Consider the following 7,526-nt stretch of genomic DNA (forward strand, 5'->3'; position numbering starts at 1 on the left):
GCTTCTTGAACTGAGCTTTTTCATAGTCAATCTTTTGCTTCAGTTCAACAATGCGCTGGGCGATAGCTAACTCTGAAGCAATGGCGCCATGGAAGGTGATACTGAGGCCAATTGGAAGTTGCAGATCTTCAAAGCTGAGGTTGGGCGTGTCAAACCACTCATCAATGAAGTTGTGGATGATTGCCACGTCAAAGAGAGGCAAGTATTTGAAGATTTCTGCTTCTTCTTTGCTCTTGATCAGTTGCTCAAGAGCGTCATCAGCAAGATCTTCATCACTGGACAGATCGATGGCATCGTTGCACAGAATGGCAGCAGCTGTCAGTTCTTGGCCGGTGTGTGGCAGAGGCATCTTGACCTTCTGGGGCTTGGAGATGCGTGACAAATCTTCAGACTGCACACTGTCTTTAGGAGGTGCAGTGGCCAGTGGCTTCGCCCGTGAGATTTTTGGTGCAAAGGCAGGCTTTGAAGCTTTTGGCTGCTTCAGTTTCTTTGGCTTCGGCGCTGCAGGCGCTTCATCTGATTCAGCGTCATCTGCAGGCTCATTCACGGCAGTCGCTTGAACCATGATATGGGTGATGAGACCTTCAAGGTTGTAGAAAGGACCGATGACATTGGGTTCTGCATCGCGTGTGCCGTCAGCCCGGGGAGCAGAAGGACCAGGGTTGAAATCTAGTCCCAATGACTTCTTGTTTTCCTTGGCCGATGCCTTTGCGTGCTGGAAGTTGCGCTTGAAGAGATTATCGTCACGACACCATAGCAATGATGATGGGTCGGCATCTTCAGGCTGAGGTCCACGGACCATACACGGATAGAAACCCTGAGCAATGGCTTCAGCTTTGGTCTTGGGTGGAAGGCCTCGGAAGAGAATATCACCCCAAGGACTTTTGATAGCGCTCTTCTTAGCATATTCCCTGGTCACGAATCTGTATTTGTACCACTGTTCTGCCCAATATCTTCGAATCCACTAGATTCGGGTCTTGCACTGATTATAATCCTCTTCAGGATCTGTCTTGTAAAGCTCTGAGAGGTCATCAGGCAAATCTTTTGATGTTCCCCCACGACGCTGTCTGCCTCCCTTCCTGGCAGATTTCTCTGAAGCCATGAACTTTAAACTGAAAGGCTTCAATACGTTCAAAGGCTTCAAAGGCTTTCACTTGCTGGTAAAACAGGAACTGGCTTCGGGAGAATTTATATGATGTTGTAAGAATTCTGCAAATGAATGCAGACTATGAGAACCAAGGGATTCTTCCACGGACATGTACCTGTGACAGCATTAAGGTGCGAGGGAAGGGGAAGAGGTCATATGCATTCTCAGAAGATTTTGAAGATAAATCAGTTTAGAAGACATTGACCTCATTGTGCGAAGACATTCACTCATAGATAAGGAGTTGGTTCCAGATTTGTACAAATCCATGGATCAGTACAAGTGAGGAATCTAACTACTTTGTGAGGCATAAGTGAATATACTAGGCATATTATGAGATGCAGTATGAAAGAGATCCAACTTGTGTGAATAGAAACTGCTTGTGGTAGAAAGTGATGAAGCTATAAGATCAAAGGGGCCGTAAAAATGGAGTTTTATTTACCACACGAAGAACTGCTAGACGGAGTGGAAGAGGAGGCCGAGCAGTTCGATCGTCCGTGCCCTAACTTGGCGACGGAGGACACCTACGGCGACGGCGGAGAGGACGATGTCTGCGGTCGGCGTGAAGACGGTGTCGGAGAGGTTGCGGCAGCGAAGCACTTCGTTGTCGGCATCGTCGAGGGCTAGCAGTGGCGCTAGGGTTCGTGCGAGAGTGGAATAAGAGATAATGACTATGGTGAGGCATATATTTATAGGGACAGGGGCGGTTTAGTGTTATTACACAGGTGCCCCTAGCGATTCACATCTGAGGAACACGTGGCCATCATGCAGCATATCGGGGGTTGTTCCACGTCCCACGCACGCCTGGATTGTCGGGTGGTCGTTCCCACTTCTCCGGGTTTCAGGTGAAGGAATGAGCATTGAAAACGGACTTAATGTTTGTCTCTGTATCTTCTGCTGACAAGGACGTAGAGAAGACATTCGACAGTTTCAATAGAATGCATATGATTTGGAGAGATAGAGTTTGAGATAGAAAGCATAGAGAGGTTAGGGTCCGATCACATTCACTTAGTTCAAAAGATTCAACAAGAAGACATAGCTATAAGTGAATGATGTAGAGGATAGAACACTAGTATATATATATTCAACATAGTGAAGATAATCATGAAGACATGTTGAGATTGAAGCCAAACCAAATGCGAAGACATAGCAAATGTAACGCCATGAGTGAAACACTTCGAACAGAACATTTGGTGGTGGCGTTACCCACTGTATAGGAAGTATTAGACCCAAACACGGCGCACAATTATCGTGGCGCTCCGAAGTCAAATTCCACATTAATGTATTCACACTTAGAATGTATGTCTTCATTGATTTAAGATATACTTTACTTCGTGTGTTGCACATCTAAGTCATCAATATGCATAAGTGTTAGGATGTGTGCCTGATCACAGGACATTTGAGGATTCCAAGATATTTAGCTCACACCATAACTTGCAAAATCTCTTCTCATCCAAGGGCTTGGTGAAGATATCTGCCAATTGCTCTTCAGTGTTGACGTGTATGATATCAATGTCTTCCTTCACAACATGATCTCTGAGAAAGTGATGATGAATTTCAATGTGCTTTGTCTTCGAGTGCTGAACTAGGTTGTTGGCAATCTTGATGGCGCTTTTGTTGTCGCAGTAGAGTGGCACTTGCTTCAGATGAATGCCATAGTCCTTGAGTGTTTGCTTCATCCACAGAAGCTGAGTGCAGCAAGATCCAGTAGCAATCTATTCAGATTCAGCAGAGGAGAGAGATACACAGTTCTGCTTCTTTGAAGACCAACATACAAGTGATCGTCCCAGAAAATGGCATGTGCCTGATGTAGACTTGCGATCCACCTTGTCACCAGCATAATCAGCATCCGAGAATCCAACCAGATCAAACTCTAAGCCCTTTGGATACCATAATCCTAGAGTTGGGGTGTGATCCAAATATCGAAGAATTCGCTTCACAGCTAAGTGATGCGACTCCTTTGGTGCCGCTTGAAATTGAGCACACATGCAAACACTAAGCATAATATCTGGCCTAGATGCACATAGATAAAGTAAAGAACCAATCATGGAGCGGTATACCTTTTGATCGAACTCATTACCATTGTCGTCGGGACCCAGATGATGTTTGGCTGGCATTGGCGTCGTGAAGCCTTTGCAGTCTTGCATACCTAACTTCTTCAGGCAATCTTTGAGATACTTCTCTTGAGATATGAAGATGTCGTTGCATTGCTGTCGTATTTGAAGACCAAGGAAGAGCTTCAGCTCTCCCATCATGGACATCTGATATTGCTCTTGCATCATATATCCAAACTCTTCACTGTACTTCTGATTGGTGCAGCCGAAGATAATGTCATCCACATATATTTGGCATACAAACAGTTCACCATCATATGTCTTCGTGAAGAGAGTGGGGTCGAGGGAACCAGGTATGAAGCCTTTGCTCTTCAGGAAGTATTTGAGTGTGTCATACCAAGCCCGAGGGGCTTGTTTGAGGCCATACAATGCCTTGTTGAGCTTGTATACCATGTCAGGATGTTTTGGATCTTCAAAGCTAGGTGGTTGTGCAACATACACTTCTTCTTCAATCTTGCCATTGAGAAAGGCGCTCTTCACATCCATTTGATATAGAAGTATGTTATGATGATTTGCATAGGCCAGCAGTATGCGTATGGCTTCAAGTCGAGCCACAGGAGCAAATGTTTCATCGAAGTCAATCCCTTCCACTTGAGTATATCCTTGAGCAACGAGACGAGCTTTGTTTCTGACAACTTGACCATGCTCATCTTGCTTGTTGCAGTATATCCATTTGGTGCCTATTATATTATGCTTCCGAGGATCAGGACGCTTAACCAGTTCTCATACATTATTCAGCTCAAACTGTTGAAGCTCTTCTTGCATAGCTTGAATCCATTCAGGTTCCATGAAGGCTTCTTCAACTTTCTTGGGTTCTGTTATTGAAATGAATGCGAAGTGTCCATGGAAATTTGCTAGCTGTGTTGCCCTTGAACGAGTGAGCGGACCGGGTGCATTGATGCTGTCAATTATTCTCTCAATCTACACTTCATTGGTAACACGAGGATGTACAGGGCGAAGATTTTGCTCTTGCTGATCATTGTCATTGTTAGAGGGATTGTCTTCAGGCTGAGCATTGTCTTCAAGTTGATCCGGTGCGGAGATGATAAGTTCCTCTTCAGGTTGAGCTTCAGAGGGTATGATTTCTCCAGTTCCCATTAGTTTGATTGATTCACTGGATGGAACTTCATCTAGCACATTTGGCAGGTGCTCTCTTTGTGAACCGTTAGTCTCATCGAACCACACATCCACTGTTTCAACCACTTTATAATGAAAGAGATTGAAGACTCTGTAGGAGTGCGAATCCTTTCCATATCCAAGCATAAAACCCTCATGTGCTTTTGGTGCAAATTTTGAAGTGTGATGTGGATCCTTGATCCAGCACCTGGCTCCAAATACTCTGAAGTAACTGACATTTGGCTTCTTGCCAGTAAGGAGCTCATAAGATGTCTTGTTCAGAAGCTTGTGAAGATAAACACGATTGATTGTATGCCATGCAGTATCAATAGCTTCAGGCCAGAATTTTCTTGGAGTCTTGTATTCATCTAGCATCATTCGGGCCATCTCAATGAGTGTTCTGTTCTTGCGTTCGACGACGCCATTCTGCTGTGGCGTGTACGGAGCTGAGAATTCATGTGTGATGCCCAAAGTATCAAGATATGTATCAAGGCCAGTGTTTTTGAATTCAGTGCCATTGTCACTTCTGATGTGCTTTATCTTGGCGCCATAGTTGTTCATTGCTCGATTGGCGAAGCGTCTGAAGACATCCTGCACTTCAGTCTTGTAGAGGATTATGTGCACCCAAGTATATCTAGAATAATCATCAACAATGACAAAGCCATAGAGACAAGCAGTAGTAGTAAGAGTTGAGTAATGAGTGGGACCAAAAAGATCCATGTGGAGCAGTTCGAAGGGTCGAGTAGTTGTCATGATTGTCTTCGAGGGATGTTTGGCCCTCGTCATCTTTCCTGCTTCACAGGCACCACATAAGTGATCTTTCTTGAACTTGACGCCCTCGATGCCTATGACATGCTTCTTCTTTGCAAGGTGTGGAGGTTCCTCATGCCAGCATGCCCTAGCCTCCGATGCCAGAGCCAGCATTCTGAAGCTTTTGCTAGAAGACATACGGCAAGCTGTGGTCCTGCTGAGAAATCTACCACGTACAAATCATCTTTCCGATACCCTTCAAACACTAGAGACTTGTCAGATTCCATTAGAACAAGGCAACGATATTTTCCAAACATTACGATCATGTTCAAATCGCAAAGCATTGAGACAGACATTAAGTTGAAGCCAAGGGATCCAACAAGCATGACTTTATCCATGTGTTGATCCTTTGAGATTGCAACTCTACCTAGACCCAATACCTTACTTTTACCAATGTCAGCAAATGTGATGTGACTCTTGTCGGATGGATGTAAGGTTGAGTCCATAAGAAGGCTTCTTTTGCCAGTCATGTGATTGGTACACCCACTATCAATAATCCATTCTGAAGACGCTGGTGTCGTACCCTACAGTGCAGTTAGGGGGATAGGCTTCACGAAGAGAATTGTGAAGCAAAAACATTTGACGAACCAGTGGGTTATGAAAGCTTAGATCCAGATTAGGACTGATAGGGAGAGTAGCAAGCGATTCAGGAACGAAGTACATAGTAAGACCATTCGGGCATTTGATCTTGCACCCTACAAGATGTTTAAGGTCCCCAGCAATAGCGTCAAACGATTTTGGTTTTTTGCTGGAGACCTTTCCCTGCAAAAAAGAGTTAAGCTTTCTTAGCCACCCACATCTTCAAGGGTGGCTTAGAAGCAATAAGTCTAAGTGCAGCGTCTGAGAACTTTGGCTTTGGAGCCCTAGCAAAAAGTCTTGCAGGCGGACAATAGTACTCATAAGAATAAGCAGAATAGTTCTTGGTCTTATGAACATGGCGGTTCGATGAGCCGCGCTCATATTCATAGGCCTGAGTATGGTTTCCCTGCAAAACATTTGCTTTAGTGCGACTCAGGTGAGTCCTCTATCTGTATGAGGCCTTTGGGCCGTATGAAGCCTATGGTCTGGGGTTTGTCTTCTTCACCTGTGGTGTCATGATGACATTCACAGGAAGATTTTCCAAACACTTTTTCGGCACCCAGATCTTCTTCATAGGCGGTCAAGTCCTGCAGTTAGTACCAATGTACCTGGCAAACACTTCACCATTCTGATTCTTAAACAGTTTATGGTTTGCATCAAAGGATTCATCAATGACAATGGGGTTAGCACAAGTGAAGCCAGATAGATTGGATGGATCTGCTGAAGGTTCCTTTGCAGCAACCCATGTGGTTTTGGGGTACTGCTCAGGTTTCCAGTAAGAGCCATCAGCATTCATTTTCCTTACGAACCCAACACCCTCTTTCCTCGGGTTTCGGTTCAGGATCTGCCTTTTGAGGACATCACATAGTGTCTGATGCCCTTTAAGACTTTTGTACATCCCTGTTTCAAGCAATGTCTTCAACCTAGCATTCTCATCAGCAATAGCAGTGTTATCCTCAGCAGAGGGGTTAGTTCTCACATCAAGAGTTGAAGATATTGCAACAGTAGCAGCAGTAGAACATTCAGCAACAGAAGTAGCATTATCACGCTCAATGCATTTAAGACATGGTGGTTCAAATCCTTCCTGAGCGGAACTAATCTGTTTGGCGCGAAGTGACTCGTTTTCCTTTTGAAGATCTTCATGAGCCGCTCTCAATTTCTCAAGATCTTCATGAGTTGTTGAGAGCATTTCATGACAACTTTCAAGTTCCTCATACTTAATGTGAAGATTTTTTATGTCTTCAATTAAGGACTCAGATCGAGCCATTTCAGCGCCTAACATATCATCGCTTTTGTCTAATAGTTTTTGAATATGTTCCATAGCTTTCTGTTGTTCAGTTGCAATTTTAGCAAGTGTTTTGTAGCTGGGTCTTGAACCACAATCAGAGTCATCTTCACTAGATGTTTGATAGTGAGTAGTGCGTGTGTTTACCTTGGCACCGCGTGCCATGAAGCAGTAGGTAGGAGCGGAGTAGTCCTTGTCATTTGCATCGGTGTCGGTGATGAATTCATTGTCTTCAGTGTTGAAGATGGACTTGGCAACGTATGCTGTAGCCAGACTTGCAACGCCAGAATCGGACTCCTCCTCAGACTCCACCTCCGCCTCCTCATAAGCGGACTCCTCCTCTGAATCCATTTCCTCGCCAACAAACGCACGTGCCTTGCCAGATGAGCTCTTCTTGTGTGATGAAGACTTTGAGGAAGACTTGGAAGAAGACTTTGAGTATTTCTTCTTCTTCTTGTCGCCAGAGTCATATTCCTTG

This window comes from Triticum dicoccoides, chromosome 7A, assembly GCF_002162155.2.
Source record: "Triticum dicoccoides isolate Atlit2015 ecotype Zavitan chromosome 7A, WEW_v2.0, whole genome shotgun sequence".
NCBI classification, from domain to species: Eukaryota; Viridiplantae; Streptophyta; class Magnoliopsida; order Poales; family Poaceae; genus Triticum; species Triticum dicoccoides.